The sequence below is a fragment of the Arachis ipaensis genome, chromosome B6, assembly GCF_059453495.1.
Source record: "Arachis ipaensis isolate K30076 ecotype BB chromosome B6, ASM5945349v1, whole genome shotgun sequence".
Taxonomy (NCBI): Eukaryota; Viridiplantae; Streptophyta; class Magnoliopsida; order Fabales; family Fabaceae; genus Arachis; species Arachis ipaensis.
The window spans coordinates 120,481,585-120,499,423 of NC_142441.1; the positions used below are offsets into that span (position 1 = coordinate 120,481,585).

The following is a 17,839-nucleotide window of genomic DNA, read 5'->3' on the forward strand; positions in this document are numbered from 1 at the left end:
AACCTCCGGTTTTCACCCATGCGGATTTTGTGATTTTCAGATGCAGGACGTGAGGCTTCTCACTGATGCATGCTGGAGACTTCTGGACTAGCGAAGATCCTTGGTTCTCGGGACTTTATTTTTGGTCTTATGTTTTCGCTTAGATACTTTTATCTCCTCTAAATAATGTATATATATACAATTTTGACTCCTCTTAGAGGTGGTTTTGGAGAACAGGTTTTGTATTGTCCTTGGGGTTTCCCTTAGGTCTCTTACTCTATGTTTATACTTATATATATATACTTGTATGTTCAGACAGGTTATCTTCGCAAACCGGGTCTTGAGTCTTGATTTTCGTATCTTTGGCACTCTTTTGTTTATAGTTTCGCATTAGTCTATCTTTTGTCGGTTTTGTTACACTATCGGTCGGAGTGTTATGATTTTCTATTTAACAGTTTTGTTTTATCCCTTTTTCTTCAAAGGCTCCTAGTTATAATCATTCTTCACACTACTATATGTACTAAATTTTAATTTCTAGAGGTCGTAATACCTCGCCACCTCTGTCTTATGACTTAAGCATAAAGCTCTGTGTGGTAGGGTGTTACAGCTTTGATGGTATTCCTTTTCATACTGAGAATCTGCGAGGACGATGTTCTCACCCCCTACAGACTTTCTTTTTTAGTGACAGGTTCAGGAAGCTTTGGCGCGAAGCAGCGATTGATCTACAAGCTTTATATAAATGTTGTATTTTCTGTTTGTTGATTTAGTTGAGATTTTACCCCTTGTCAATTGTCATTTTGAGATTTTAGAGGGGCAGGACTTGTATTTGGGAAGTTTTGAAATAGTTTATGTATCTATTATTATATGGATATAATTGTGTGATTAAGTGAATTAAAGTAAAGACTTTTCGATTTCGTAACTAAGGATTCGGTTTATATTCGCGAAAGCTCCATATTAAATAATTATAATATTAAATTGACGGATTAGAGGTAAGTAACACCTGAGCTTTTAATACGATCATGAAGTATTAAAAGTAAGGGTGTTACACTTGGTGCATCATTTTGATATTCGCGCAGAGAGCATTAAATGCTTTTTATGACTGATTTGAAAACAAGGGAAAAAGTCGATTCTACCCCTGCCTTTTCGCGCTCCCTTCTGACTGTTACCATTTTGCATTACTTCTTAGTTTCATAACTTCTTCGTTTCGTATATCCTTTCTTTGCTTCTTCATCCTTTTTCGCCTCTATTACTGCACAATCCACATTCTGCCTCTTGCTTGCTGTGAATTTCATTCCATTTGCCTTCAACACATTTGTCTTCCATCCATCACCTTTTCTTGCTTCATCTACTAGTAAGTGACACTCTAATATTTATTTTATTTGTTTTCCAATGCTTTCTGTTATCGTTCAATGTTGCATTTGTTGTGTTTTGTTTCCTTTTGTCTTCTGTTTTGTCTGGACTGCATTTATGACTGTTAAACAATTTTTAGGGGGGTGCCATAGGTGTTTTATTTCCTAGATTTAGGCCTTGAATTGATGTAGAGTAGCATAGAATTGTGACATAGCATATCATAGTTCTATTTTTTCATTTCTTCCGAGTTTTCGACTTCCCATGTTGATTTAAATAGTGCCCCACTGTAGGTATGGTGTGACAACCCACGGCACAAAACCCTGTAGATTGTTATGCCTGGGTCACCACCGACGTAACGAGCACATCCTCTGATGAGCGAATATTTTATACGCTTTTTGGCATCACATTTATATAGTTTTTAGTAGTTTTTATTTAGTTTTTATTGAGTTTTTATAGGTTTTAGTGTTAAATTCACATTTTTAGATTTTACTATGAGTTTTTGTGCTTTTAGGCAATTTAAAGTATTTTCTGGCTGAAATTGAGGAGATGGAGCAGAAGTCTGATTCAAAGACAGAGAAAGCACTGTATATGCTGTCCAGATCTGACCTGTCATCATTCGAAAGAGCTTTTTTGGAGCTACAAAAGTCCAAATAGAGAGTTCTCAACGGTTTTGGAAAGATGACTTCAATAGCTTTCCAGCAATATATAATAGTTCATACTTTATCTCGGATTAAAAGTCCCAAAATTGGCGTCCAACGCCAGCTTCCTGCCTCTTTCCAGACATCCAGCGCCCAAAGAGCAGAGCCCAACGTCCAAAGGCCCAGAGAGGACCCCCTAGCTGGCATTCCACGTCTTAGAGACCTCATAGCACGTGGATCTCATTGAAGCTCAGCCCACACACTCACCAAGTGGGCCTCAAAAGTGGATTTTAGCACTAAATAGACTGTTTTACCCTTACTAGTCATCTGTTTAGTTTTTAAAGACTTTTTACACGTTTTATCATTCATTCTCCATTAGAGAGAATGCACACTCTCCGATTCAAGAGAGCATATTTTCATTTTATACTTTATTTTATTTTCAGTATGAGTTTCTAAACCTCCTAGGTTGAGGGGAAAAGCCCTGTTGAGTCCTATGAATTAATAAAAGTACTATTTCTTCTTCTTCGATCCGTGTTTGATCTATCTCTAAGATGTATATTCCGATCTTCATCGTGATGAACAGGATGATCTGACAAATTAGCTCTGTTCATCACATTAAGATGAACGTGCCTGACAAACACCCGCGTCTACTTGGGTTTGTGTAAGTACCTGGAAGAAAAGCACAAGCCGACAACTATGATTATACATCTCTCAGATGGTTAATCCACGATTTCGTTGGGAACTTCTCGAGACACAAGTTTAGCCGATCTCAGGGAGATTAAGGTCTCCGTGGTATAGGCTAGATCCAACAAGCAACGTTCTCTGATCCGAAAGATTCGACCTTGTGATGAGCGGATAATTTATACGCTTTTTGGCATTATTTTTAGTATATTTTAGTTAGTTTTTATTATTTTTTTATTAGTTTTTATTCAAAAATTACATATCTGGACTTTACTATGATTTTTTGTGTTTTTCTGGGATTTTATGTATTTTCTGGCTGAAATTGAGGGACCTGAGCAAAAATCTGATTCAGAGGCTGAAAAAGGACTGCAGATGCTGTTGGATTCTGACCTCCCTGCACTCGAAGTGAATTTTCTGAAGCTACAGATGCCCAATTGGCGCGCTCTCAATTGCGTTGGAAAGTAGACATCCTGGACTTTCCAGCAATATGTAATAGTCCATACTTTGCCCAAGATTTGATGGCCCAAACTGGCATTCCAAGTCAGCATAAAAATTCTGGCATCAAAACGCCAGAACTGGCATAAAAGCTGGAGTTAAACGCCCAAACTAGCACAAAATCTGGCGTTTAACTCCAAGAAAAGTCTCTACATGTGAAAGCTTCAATGCTCAGCCCAAACACACACCAAGTGGGCCCCGAAAGTGGATTTCTACACTAACTATTCTAGCTTACTCATTTTCTATAACCCTAGGTCACTAGTTTATTATAAAAACTACTTTTAGTGATTCATTTGGTATCTCATGACACACTACACGTTTCATATTGTATCCTCTATAGCATGAGTGTCTAAACTCCATGGTTGGGGGTGAGGAGCTCTGCTGTGTTTTGATGAATTAATACAATTACTACTATTTTCCATTCAATCATGCTTGTTTCTATTCTAAGATATTCACTCGCACTTCAACTTGATGAATGTGATGATTCATGACACTCATCACCATTCTCAACCTATGAACGCGTGCCTGACAACCACCTCCGTTCTACCTTAGACTGAGTGCTGATCTCTTAGCCTCCTGATTCAGATCAGAGTCTTCGTGGTATAAGCTAGAATTATTGGCAGCCATCCTTGAGATTCGGAAAGTCTAAACCTTGTCTGTGGTATTCCGAGTAGGATCTGGGAAGGGATGACTGTGACGAGCTTCAAACTCGCAAGTGCTGGGCGTAGTGACAGACGCAAAAGGATCAATGGATCCTATTCCAGCATGAGTGAGAACCGACAGATGATTAGCCGTGCGGTGACAGCGCATTTGGACCATTTTCACTGAGAGGACGGATGGTAGCCATTGACAACGGTGATCCACTAACATACAGCTTGCCATGGAAGGAGCCTTGCGTGTGTGAAGAAGAAGACAGTAGGAAAGCAGAGATTCAAAAGACAGAGCATCTCCAAAACCTCAACCTGTTCTCCATTACTGCATAACAAGTATTTATTTCATGTTCTTTGACTTTTTACAATTAAATCTGAGAATTATTGATATCCTGACTAAGAGTTACAAGATAACCATAGCTTGCTTTAAGCCGACAATCTCCGTGGGATCGACCCTTACTCACGTAAGGTATTACTTGGACGACCCAGTGCACTTGCTGGTTAGTTGTGTGGAATTGCAAAAGTGTGATTGTAATTTCGTGCACCACCTTGTCTGTGGCGTTTTAAGTAGGATCGCCAAGAGAATGGACTGCTATGCACTTCACCCTTCGTCAGATTGAATATCACGACCACTAGCCATGGACGTGTTCAACCTGTAGCAGAGGAGATCAAGGACCATTGGCGTGGCTTTGATCACTTACAGCCTGCCATAGAAGAAGATCATTCACAAGCAAAGAAGATAATGGTACCAGAGTTACTTCAGAAAGACAAAGCAACTCCGACTCTCAATCTAATCCTATCATCTAGTCCTATCTCTAAAAACACATGCTTTGCATATTCAACATAAAACCTTCTGATTCCGCCTGACTAAGACCTGCAAGACAACCATAAGCTCGCTTCAAGCCATAATCCTCGTGGGATCGACCCTGACTCGCTCAGGTATTACTTGGACGACCCAGTGCACTTGCTAGTACTGCTGCTGTTGTACGAAATAGTGTGGGTTTTGCATACACGCGCACCAAGTTTTTGGCGCCGTTGTCAGAAATTGTTGAGTTTGGACAAATTGTCGGATTGTTTTACTCCTTAGATCAGGTAATTTTCTTTTATTTTTACTTTGTTTTGTTTGAGTCTTTTGTTTTTGTTTTCTTCTTCTTAATTTTCGAAAATTTTAACAATCTTTTTCAAAAATATTTTTCTTTGTTTAATCCTTGCATTTTTTGAATGTGTCTATGTACTTGGTTTGAGTCTTTGAGTCTTTTAATTTTTTTTTTCCTTCTTTAATTTTTGAAAATTTCAAAAAGGTTTTTAAAAAATATTGTTAAATTTGTAGTTCAATTGGCTAGAGCGTTGTGTTCATGTTCTTGGTAATTTCGTGTTCTTGAGTCCTATTTTCTAAAAATTTTTCAAAAATATTTTTCTTTGATTAAATCTTGTGTCAAGTTTCTAAGTTTGATGTTTTCTTTTTATGTTTCTTGCAATTTTCGAAAATTTGGTCTTAGTTTTCTAAAAATTTTAAGTTTTGTGTCTTTTTTATGTTCTTGAATTCCTTGAGTCTTTAAATTTTTTCTTCGTATTCTTGTTAGTCTTTAAGGTGTTCTTGAGTCTTGTATATGTCTTGATCTTAAAATTTTTAAGTTTAGTGTCCCTTGGTGTTTCCCTCCAAATTTTGGAAAGTCAAGGGGTGCTAGATCTAAAAATTTTAAGTCTTGTGTCTTCTTTGTGTTTTTCTCTTTCATCATAAAATTCAAAAAACTCAAAAAAAATCTTTTCTAACTAATTCCTAATCATAATTTTCGAAAATTACCTTTAAAAATTCAGATTTTGTTTTAAAATTTTATCTTATCATATCTTAGTTGATAAGTTTTCAAAAATCAAATTTTTTTTTTCAAAAATAAAAATCATATCTTTTTTAAAAATCTTATCTTTTTCAAAACATATCATATCTTTTTCAAAATTCAAAAATCTCATCTTATCTTTTTCAAATTTCAAATTTTTAAAATTAAATCTTTTTCAAAATCAATTTTCCAATCTTATCTTTTTGTTTCTTATCTTATCTTTTCTAACTTCCAATTTTCAAAATCTTATCTTTTTAAAATCAATTTCAAATCTTTTTAATTTCATATCTTATGTTTTTCTAATTTCAAATATTAATTTTAAAACTTTTCTTATCTTATCTTCTATTTTATTTTCAAAATTTAAATCTTTTTTTATCTTATCTATTATTTTCATTTTTTTAATATCTTATCTCCTCTCTCTTCTTTTTCAAAACCACCTAACTAACTCTTCTCTTCCTTAATTTTCAAAAAAATATCTCCATCTTTTCTTTCTTCTTTTTCAAAACTACCTAACTAACTCTCATCTCTCTCTATTTTTGAAAATTCCTTCTCTTTTCTCTCTCCTATTTTCGAAAATTTAACAATTAAAATTCAAATCTTTTTAAATTAATTCAATTTAATTTTCGAAAAAATTAATTAATAAAATAAAAAAAACAAAAATATTTTAATTCTTCTTCTATTTATACTGCTCTTTTTCTCATATCTCTATTCATCTAGCTCTAGCTCAACTTCTTTATCTTCTTCTTTGCTCTTCATCTCACATCTCACTTGGAGCTTCTTGCCAATTGACACATAAAGCTTTCTTGTGATTTTCTTTTTATTTACTCTTATCTACTATTTCCAATGTATTTTTCTTTTACTTCTTTTATTTATTTTTATTTTTATTTTTTATCTTCTTCTTCTTCCTCTACTTCTGACTTTAAGGAGGAGCTTCTTGTCTATTAGAAGTCTCTTTTTTTTCTTTCTTTTTCTTGGCTTCTTGTTTATGACCAGGAACAGGGATAAAGAATCCCTCTTGACTCCTGATCTTGAACCTGAGAAGACTCTAAGGAGGCGTTTACAACTAGCTAAAGCACAACACTCCAGAAGAGACCTTTCAGAAAGTTTTGAACAAGAAACAGGGGACATGGCCAAACCACAAGAGGAGCCTAGAAAGGTCTTTGGTGACTTCACCATGCCTACCTTTGAATTTTATGGCAAAATCATTGCTGTACCTGCCATTGGAGCTAACAATTTTGAGTTTAAGCCTCAGTTAGTCTCTCTTCTACAGCAGAACTGCAAATTCCATGGACTTTCAATGGAAGATCCACATCAGTTCTTGGCAAAATTTTTACAGATCTGTGATACTGTAAAGACCAATGGAGTTGATCTTGAAGTCTATAAGTTGATGCTTTTCCCCTTTGCTTTAAGAGATAGAGCTAAATTTTTTGGTTGGATTCCCAACCAAGAGAGAGTCTTGACTGTTGGAAAAAGCTAGTAAATGCTTTTCTGGCTAAGTTCTTTCCTCCTCAAAGAATGAGAAAGATTAGAGTGGAAGTACAAACCTTCAGACAAAAAGAAGGTGAATCCCTCTATGAAGCTTGGGAAAGATACAAGCAGCTGATCAGAAGATGTCCTCCTGACATGCTCTCAGAATGGTCCCTCATAGGCATGTTCTATGATGGCTTGTCTGAGATATCCAAGATTTCCTTGGATAGCTCTGCATGTGGATCTCTCCACTTGAAGAAGACACCTGCAGAAGTCAGAGAAATCATTGAGATGGTTGCAAACAACTAATTCATGTACACTTCTAAAAGGAATCCTGTAAATCATGGAACCTCTCAGAAGAAAGGAGTTCATGAAGTTGAGACTCTGAATGCCATTCTGGCTCAGAATAAGATCCTGACCCAACAGGTCAGCATGATCTCTCAACATCTCACTTGGATGCAAACTGCACCTGGCAGTAATCAGGAAGCTTTTCTTGAAGAAGAAACCTATGATCCTGATCAACCCACCATGGAGGAGGTGAATTACATGGGAGAAGCCTGTGAAAACACTTACAACCCTTCATGGAGGAATCGTCCTAACCTCTCATGGAGGGATCAACAGAAACCTCAGCAAGGTTTCAATCAAGGTGGTAGGAACCAGAATAGGTTCAACAACAAACCACCATTCCCATCTTCTCAAGGGAATATGGAGACTTCTAAGCAGAGCCTTTCTGACTTAGCCATTCTAGTCTCCAGCCTCACTAAAACCACCCACAATTTTGTTAATGAAACAAGGTCATCCATTAGAAACTTAGAGGTACAAGTTGGTCAACTAAGCAAGAGGATCCCTGAGATCCCTCCTGACACTCTTCCCAATAATAATGAGGTTAATCTTAGAGAAGAGTGCAAGGTCATAACCATGGAGGTTGAGGCCGAATTGGAGGAGAATGGGAAGACATTGAACGCCAGTGAAGAAGCCTTCACTGGGCGTTCAACGCCCACTAGCCCAGGGAAGCTGGCGTTGAACGCCAGCAAGGACATCCCTGCTGGGCGTCCAACGCCTAGAATGCTAGAGGGACTGGTGTTTAATGCCAGTCAGGGTGGATAGCAAGGGCGTTTGACGTTGGAATTTTTGCCAGTAAAGAATTTTATAAAAACAGTCGCGTTGTAGATATAGTCTCTAAACCAACAGAAATCCCTTCGTACAAACATTTTGGTTGTCATAAGTAACAAAACCCTAAATAAATTGATAACCGAAGTATTCAAACCTCGGGTCGTCTTCTCAAGGAGCTGCAGGGAAGTATGTTCTTATTATTGTCTATGGAGATTGTAAATTAGGGTTTCGAGAATGAGGAGCAAGTAATTTAAGTGGCAATTAAAGTAAATAAAGAACAAGTAATTCAAATAGCAAGTGAAATAAATAAATGACTGTAAATAAACTTTTGGCAAGGTATGAGAAATTAGAGGTCCTATGTTGGCTATCCTTATCAATAATGATAATAATTGAATCTTAATTCCACTTTGTTAGCCTTTACTAAGATAAAGGAAGGTCAAGGGATTAATTGGATTGATCTTCGGATCCTATTTTATTTTCTAAGAAAAGATTGAGATTCTTGTAGCTCAATTCAATTAACAAAGATAACAATTATCAAGCATGTTTGAGTTTGATAACTCCTGAGTTACTGATTTCTTAACCAAAACCAAAAGGAGAAAAGTAAATCTACTGGAATAAGAATGTCTTCAGGATTGGGAATAATTGTAACTAATAAATAAAAGAAAGCAATATTAACTAAAATACCTCAAATAACATTAATCCAAAATAATAATCTGTAACATGAAAGAATTCATAAATTAAATTGCAAAAGTAAATAATCAACTAAGTAATGAATAAAAGTAAAAGAGAAGCTTAAAGTAAAGGAACATTAAACCTGGGATCGAGAGTCACTCCCTAACTAAGAGAAATCCTAAATCCTAAAAGAGAGAGAGAATCTCTCTCTAAACTAAATCTAAATCATGAAAACTAAAACTAAAAGTCATCTCTCTATGAATGGATGCATTCCCTCACTTCATAACCTCTGGTCTATGCCTTCTGGACTTGGATTTGGGCCAAAAAGGGCTTCAGAAATTGTTGGGAACGTTTTCTGTAATTTCTGGTGCGTGGCCTCTGTCACGCATCCGCGTGGGTCACGCGGTCGCGTCATTCGGAGCTTTTCTTGTCACGCGGTAGCGTCAGTCATGCGGACGCGTCATATGTGTTTTGTTTAAGGCGCGCGGTCGCGTCAGTCATGCGGCCGCGTCGCTATTGATTCGCGCTTGGCATGCGTTCGCGTCGCCCATGCGATCGCGTGGATGCCAGTTTCTTTAGAAACTCTGTTTTGTGCTTTCCTTCCATTTTTGTATGTTTCCTTTCCATCCTTTAAGTCATTCTTGCCTTAGAGGATCTGAAACTACTCAACACACTAGTCACGGCATCGAATAGAATTAAAGGTAATTAAAATAAATAGTTTTAAAGCATAGGAAACATGTTTTTCACATACATCACATAATGAGGAAGGGAAAGTAAAACTATGCAATTAATATGAATAAGTGGGTGAAGGATTGAATAAATCACTCAAATTAAGCACAAAATATATCATAAAATATGGGTTTATCAGCGTTCAACGCCCAATAAGCTCACAGAGCTGGCATTGAACGCCAGCACAAGCACACCCCTTGAGTGCTTAAAGCCCACTCAAGAACCCTCTAGCCCAAAACCAAGGGAAACCATAAAGACCTTTGAGGTTCCTTTGAATGCACTTCCGCAGTGCATAGGTTCTGATGACTACTCATCCTCAAGTGAGGATGAAGATACTAGGGAAGAACAAGTTACTCGTTTCCTAGGAGCTCTAATGAAGATAAATGCCAAGCTATTTGGTACAAAGCCTCTAGAAGAAGAACCTCCACTGCTTACCAAAGAACTCCATGCTTTGGTTCAGCAAGGGCTACCTCAGAAGCTTCCAGATCTTGGACGCTTTCTGATTCCTTGCACCATAGGCATTATGACCTTTGAAAAGGCTCTGTGTGACCTAGGGTCAAGTATTAACCTCATATCACTCTCTGTAATGGAGAAGCTGGGAATCCTTGAGGTACAAGCTGCACACATCTCTTTAGAGATGGCAGACAAGACCATGAAGAAGCCATATGGCTTAGTAGAGGATGTCTTGGTTAAAGTTGAAAACCACTACATCCCTGTAAAATTCATTGTCTTGGACATAGGAGAGGATGAGGATGACTGTGTCATCCTTGGAAGACCTTTCCTAGCTACAGCTAATGCTATCATTGATGTGGTTAAGGGAGAACTAACCCTAAAGTTAGGGGAGGATCACATCTTATTCAAGATGCCTCATCCTAATTCTCCCTTTAAAAGAGAGATGACAGTGCAACACCTAGTGTGCTAACCCTCTCTTTTCTGTGCAGAGCTCTGCAAAGCCCCCAGACATCAATTCTAAGTTTGGTGTTGGAAAGCCCTCAACAAGCTATAAGCATAAAGGTATTAAAAAGAAAGTACCTAAAGGCTAGAGGGATAAGAAAGTCCCAACTGAAGGCCTCTCACCAGGCATGAGAGTTGTATTCACTAAGAATTCAGTCCTACCACATACAGTGAACCGTGTCCTATCTCTAGAGTATGTCGAGCTCAGTCATGAGAGGACAAGAAGAAAATTTACTATCAAGGGCAAAAATCTAAGCCCTTACTCACCTCTTTAAGGAGCTGATGAAGGTCAAGCTAGTGACTTTAAAAGAGCACTTGTTGGGAGGCAATCCAAATTTTACTCAACCATTTATTTTCTTTTTTGTTTTCCTTTCAGTTGTCAGAGTCATGATCATGTGCATCAGTCAAGAGACAGATTTCACAACAGTGAAAACAGAACACTCTAAGTGGAGTGTTAAAGTTAAACACTAGCGAGGAAGCCCTCCTAGGCATTCAACACCCCAAGAGGGGAGCATTGCGGGCGTTGCATGCCAGCCAAGGAGTAGTCCCTAGGCGTTCAAATGCCAATGCAGAGAAACAGGGAATCTGGAATTCCCTAGCCTCTCAAGACTGAGAGGTCCCACAGAAGCTCCACCTACCCCACCTTCTTCTACTCTACTTTGCTTGAGGACAAGCAAAACTCTTAAGTTTGGTGTTGCAAAAGCTTTGCTCTTTGACTTCTACCACTCTTAAGTATGGAAGAAGAGGACGAAGCAAACTAGGAAGCATGCATAAGAGCCTGTGCAGCCACCTCAACAAAGACAAATGAGTGACATAGAAGAGATCAAGCAATACATGGGATCCTCAAGGAGGAGCACTGGCCACCATCATTCAGGTGGATTTGTTCTCTTTTACTCCTTTCCTGTCATTTTTCTTTTTTCTGTCTGTTTATCTATTTTTTTTGTCCTAGTTGCATGATCATTTTCATTGATGTCTTAAAGATGTAAAATGTTCCATATATCTCTCACCTTGCTTAAATAAAAAAAATTTTAATTGAAAAGAATTGAGAGATGCATGAATTTCAAGTTTAAAATAAGATTAGTTTAATTAGTTTGATGTGGTGTCATTTGCTTTTGTTTTCTGAATGTATGAAATAAACAGTGCATGTTTGAAGTTGAAATTTTAGAATGTTGGCTCTTGAAAGAATAAGGAAAAAGGAAAAATATTATTGATAATCTGAAAAATCTGAAAATTGATTCTTGAAGCAAGAAAAAGTAGCAAAAAGCAAAAGAAAAATCATGTTGCAAACAAAAAAAATATATGTATGCAAGAATGAAAAAATGCCGAAAAAGAAAAAAAAAAGAAAAAGAAAAATTCATTACTGCTAAAAAATGCAGGAAAAGGAGGGCAGATTGAAAAAGCCAGTAACCTTTTAAACCAAAAGGCAAGGGTAAAAAGGCCCAAGACTTTGAGCATCAGTGGTTAGGAGGGCCCAAAGGAATAAAATCCTGGCCTAAGCGGCTCAATCTAAGCTATCCCTAACCATGTGCTTGTGGCGTGAAGGTGTCAAGTAAAAAGCTTGAGACTGAGCGGTTAAAGTCGTGGTCCAAAGCAAAAAGAGTGTGCTTAGGAACTCTGGACACCTCTATCTGGGGACTCTAGCAAAGCTGAGTCACAATCTGAAAAGGTTCACCCAAGTAAAGTGTCTGTGGCATGAATGTATCCGGTGGTAATACTGGAAAACAGAGTGCTTAGGGTCACGGCCAAGACTCAGAAAGTTGTGTTCAAGAATCAAAATAAGCTTAACTAGAAAAGTCAATAATATCATCTGGATTCTAAGTTCTTAAAGATGCCAACATCTCTGACTTTCAATGGATAGTGAGATGCCAAAACTATTCAGAAGCAAAAAGCTACTAAGTCCCGCTCATCTGATTGTAACTAAGCTTCATTCGAAACTTAGAAATTTATTGTATCTTAATTTTCTTTTTATCCTACTGTGCTTTTAGTTGCTTGGGGACAAGCAACAGTTTAAGTTTGGTGTTGTGATGAGCGGATATTTTATACGCTTTTTGGCATCACTTTCATATAGTTTTTAGTAGTTTTTATTTAATTTTTATTGAGTTTCTATAGGTTTTAGTGTTAAATTCGTATTTTTGGATTCTACTATGAGTTTTTATGTTTTTGGGCAATTTCAGGTATTTTCTGGCTGAAATTGAGAAGCTGGAGCAGAAATCTGATTCAGAGCATGGTTCTAAAAACCAAACCGGACCGATCGATTCAACCGGATTAACTGGGAACCGGTCACCTAGCCGGTCCTGGTAAGGCTAGAAACTGCTTGGCAAAAAACTGGTGAAAAAACCGGTCGAACCAGCGGTTAACCGGTAAACTGGCAGAACTGTCCGATTTTTTAGTGGGTTTTTGGTTTGAAAGTGAAACCCCTCAACGTCGTTGTTTTGTCTCTAAAAAAAAAAGAAAAGAAAGGCTAAACACGAAGCTGAACCCTAATCACCCAGAAGAGGAATCAGTAGCAACAACAACTCATCTCTCCTCTCTTGTCTGCGAAGTGCGAACCATCGCAGCAACTCATCTCTCCTCTCTTCGCAGTCGCATAGCCACCACCACCAATTGAGCAGCCCACCGCCATCTCCACCACATCCCGCAGCCACAGCAGCAACGGGTTTGACCACCGCCTCCTCTTTCCTCGCCGAGCTCGCCTCCTTTTTTGTCGCCGTTACTCACCGCCAGTAAGTAATACTCTGTTATTCACTTATTCCTCCTTGCTACCTTTTGATTTTCTGTGCATGAATTTTTGATTTATTTGTTTGCTGGATTCAAAATTTTGATTTATTTGTTATCTGTTCATGATTTATTTGTTTGCTGGATTCATGATTTTGATTTTTGATTTTCTGAGGTTATTTGTTCATGATTTATTTGTTTGCTGCTTCATGATTTTGGTTGCTGAATTCATAGTTTTCTGAGGTGATTTTGGATTCATCATTTTTTTTCTAAGGTTATTTATTTGTTCATGGTTTTCTGAGGTTATTTTTTGTTTTTGATTTCTGATTGTTACAGATGGAACAATCACAAAGTAACCCACAACTACAAGATAATGCTGTTCAAGATTCTCAAACTGGTTCATCTAGAGGTAAATCTGATCTAGCTTGGCAATAATTTACAGTGAAGTATGACAAAAATAACAAGGCTCAATATACATGTATTTTCTGCTTGAATACTTACAATGGAGGGGGATATATAGAATGAAATATCATCTTGCAAAAATTCCTGGACAAATTAAAGTTTGTAACAAAGTAACTGAAGATGTTGAACTTCAATTCAAAAGGCATTTGGAGGAAAACAAAAAAAATAAGGCAGAAAAAAAAAATTTACAAGTGATTGTTATGATGTGGAAACACAAGCGGAAGAAAAGTGTGAAGCGCCTAATCCTGTACAACCTTCGGCTCCTGCAATAATGGGAGACAAAGGAAAGAGAAGAGCTATTGCTGCTACTCCAATTGGAAGTTATTTTAAGGGAAGGACTACGCCAGGCTCTCAACCAACTTTGAAAAGTGTCTTGGCCAGTAAACAAGTTGTGCACAACGTTAAGTTGGGGCTTGCAAAATGGATCATTGATACACGTATTCCATTCAATGCAATTCAATCACCTTACTTTTAACCTGCCTTGGACGGCGTTGCTGCAATTGAACCTGGTTTCAAGGGACCGTCATATGATGAAATGAGAGTTCATTTGCTGGCCGATCTTAAAAAGGAGTGTCAGTTGCTTGTTGAAGGCTATAGGAGCTCGTGGAAAAGCACTGGTTGTACACTGATGGCAGATGGCTGGACTGATCAAAGGCAACGTATGTTAATTAATTTCTAGTTTATTGTCTTGCTGGTATATCATTTGTTAAGTCTGTTGAAGCTTCTGATATGATAAAAACTACCGATACCTTGTTTAAATTGTTTGCTGAGGTTATTGAGTGGGTTGGGTCTAGTAACATTGTGCATGTGGTTACTGATAATGCTGCGAATTATGTATCTACTGGAAAACTCATTCATGAAAAGTATCCCAACATTTTTTGGTCTCCTTGTGCTGCTTACTGCATCAGTCTTATTTTGAAAGACGTAGCAAGTATTCCTAATATAGCTAACCTTGCCTCTCGTGCTTCAAAAGTGATTGTGTTTGTTTACAATCATATGATTTTCTTGTCATGGCTTAGAAAAAGACCAAATTGGAAAGAAATTGTTTGACCGGGAGTTACACGTTTTGCTACTATTTTCATTACTTTGAAAAGTATATATGATTATAAAGAAGACTTGCAAACATTGGTGGTGGACAAATATTTCACTTCTCATAAATTATCCAAGAGTGTCAATGGGAAGATGGTTAGCTCAATTATCTTGGATAGTAAGTTTTAGGAGGATTGTGTTACTACTGTGATGATTGTTGGTCCTCTTATTAAGTTATTGAGGCATGTTGATGCTGATGAGAAACCTTCTCTGGTATACATGTATGAGGGCATGCAAAGAGCTAAAATTACTATCAAGACAATGTTTAGAAATAGAAAAGCTACATACACACCTTATACAAGTATCTTGAAAATGCGGTGGGATAAGCATTTGAAGCGTGACCTCCATGCAGCAGCATACTTTTTGAATCCAGGTTTCTTCTATAGTAAGGGGTTTGTTGAGAAGGCAAATATCTTGAGGTCTTTACTGTATTTATTTTATATTGAAACTCTTTGCGATGACTTAGTTGCTGCAATGCAAGAGATACAGTTGTATCGAGATTGAAAAGAAAGTTTTGGAAGGGAAAGTGCTTTGAAAGCAATTAAGAGACTCAAACCTGGTAAGTTATTATATTTCCACGTTCAATTTACTTTGAAAGTTTTTTAAATATTGAATGAGAATTGATGTTTGACTTTTATATCCTGATAGGTGAATGGTGGAGGCTACACGGTGGGAGTGCTCCTAATTTGCAAAAAATAGCGATTTGTCTTCTTCATCAAACATCTTCATCATCCGGATGTGAGAGGAACTAGAGCCTCTTTGAACAAATCCATTCAAAGTGGAGGAACCGATTAGAGCATCAAAGGCTAAGTGACATTGTTTATGTGACTTATAATCTACGTCTTCAATCTAGATTGCATCGCAAGAAGAATAATTATGATCCAATTGACATTCAAAGCATTGACACAGTAGATTTTTGGGTAATGGCAAATGAAGATGATCCTGAATTTACTAATGGAGACATCGAAGGCATTGAAAATTTAATTTACACGGATAATGCTATGCCTTCGTATCCTAAAGGTGATTGAAATAGCAAAACTTGTTTCATTTACTAAAGATATATGTTGTAAAGTTATAACTTTAATTTTTTCTTAGTTTTTTATTTTATTTTATTAGATGGAGGAGATGTGGAAGTTAATGTGGATTTGCCTGATGTCGCTGATTCTTCAAATACAGCTTCTTTTGGTGGTACTTCTGAAGATGGTGGCTTTGGATTACCTGTTTATGATGGAGATATTGGAACACTTAATGATGATTATGATTTTTTATGAGTTGCACCTTTGATTAGTTGAAAACTTGCTAGTAATTGTTTCTTTTTAATGTAGAACATTATGGGTTTGTCATTATCTGCGTTTTTTTTTTGTTTAGTTATAAACTTTGATGTTTGAAGTTGTTTGTGAACCTCTAATATTTAGTTATGGATAATTTATTATGTAAAATTTTAAATTTTATTAAGTTAGAAATTATTGAATTTATATATTTAAAATTATTTTTAGGTTTTTTAATAATTTTATTTAATATTTAATTAAACTGGTTGAATCCCGGTCGAACCAGTGAACCATTAAACCAGTGACCTCACCGGTTTATTGACCGGTCCAGTTCTCGCAATATATAATAGTCCATACTTTACTTCGGATTAGAAGGCCCAAAAATGGCGTTCAACGCCAGCTTCCTGCCCCCTTCCAGACATCCAACACCTAAAGAGCAGAGCCCAACGTCCAAAGGCCTAGAGAGGCCCCATAGCTGGCATTCAACGTCCCAGAGACCTCATAGCACGTGGATCTCATTGAAGCTCAGCCCAAACACTCACCAAGTGGGCCTCATAAGTGGATTTTAGTACTAAATAGACTGTTTTACACTTACTAGTCATCTGCTTAGTATTTAAAGACTTTTTACACGTTTTATCATTCATTCTCCATTAGAGAGAACGCACACTCTCCGATTCAGGAGAGCATAATTTCGTTTTACACTTTATTTTATTTTCAGTATGAGTTTCTAAACCTCCTAGGTTGAGGGGAGGAGCCCTGCTGAGTCCTATGAATTAATAAAAGTACTATTTCTTCTTCTTCGATCCGTGTTTAATCTATCTCTAAGATGTATATTCCGATCTTCATCGTGATGAACAGGACAATCTGACAAATTGGCTCTGTTCATCACATTAAGACAAACGTGCCTGACAAACACCCACTTCTACTTGGGTTCGTGTGAGTACCTAGAAGAAAAGCACGAGCCAACAGCTATGATTATACATCTATCAGACGGTTAATCCACGATTTCGTTGGAGACTTCTCGAGACACCAGTTCAGCCGATCTCCGGGGAGATTAAGGTCTCCATGCTATAGGCTAGATCCAAGAAGCAGCGTTCTTTGATCCGGAAGATTCGACCTTGTCTGTGGCGTTTTGAGTAGGATCGTCAAGAGAATGGACTGCTATGTGCTTCACCCTTCGTCAGATTGAATATCACGACCACTGGCCATGGACGTGTTCAACCTGTAGCAGAGAAGATCAAGGACCATTGGTGTGGCTTTGATCACTTACAGCCTGTCATAGAAGAAGATCATTCACAAGCAAAGAAGATAATAGTACCAGAGTTACTTCAGAAAGACAAAGCAACTCCGACTCTCAATCTAATCCTATCATCTATTCCTATCTCTGAAAACACATGCTTTGCACATTCAACATAAAACCTTCTGATTATGCCTGACTAATACCTGCAAGACAAACATAAGCTTGCTTCAAGCCATAATCCTCGTGGGATTGACCCTGACTCGCTCAGGTATTACTTGGACGACTCAGTGCACTTGCTGGTACTGTTGTTGTTGTACGAAATATTGTGGGTTTTGTGTACACATGCACCAGCCTCCAAAATAACCCGGGAGGAATTACAAGAATTTTGTGATTCTGGGTGCTGTGTTGTGGCGGACCGGAGGAGGCGAATTATAATGTATTCATCCCGGGAACCAGGGAACACATTTGCCAAATAAATTTGTCATCTCCCCGGATTCTTTAC

At 37.5% G+C, this 17,839-nt stretch overlaps 1 non-coding gene and 1 pseudogene across 1 annotated transcript; one reads left to right on the forward strand and one right to left on the reverse strand.

Moving 5' to 3' along the window:
• Nucleotides 1–7,149: 7,149 nt before the first annotated feature.
• On the reverse strand, nt 7,150–7,256 carry LOC148562499 (small nucleolar RNA R71). The gene has a single exon (XR_015888134.1). It is a non-coding gene; the product is annotated as a small nucleolar RNA R71 (small nucleolar RNA).
• A 6,358-nt stretch (nt 7,257–13,614) lies between these two features.
• On the forward strand, nt 13,615–16,100 carry LOC148562500 (uncharacterized; annotated as a pseudogene).
• The last annotated feature ends 1,739 nt before the right edge of the window (nt 16,101–17,839 follow it).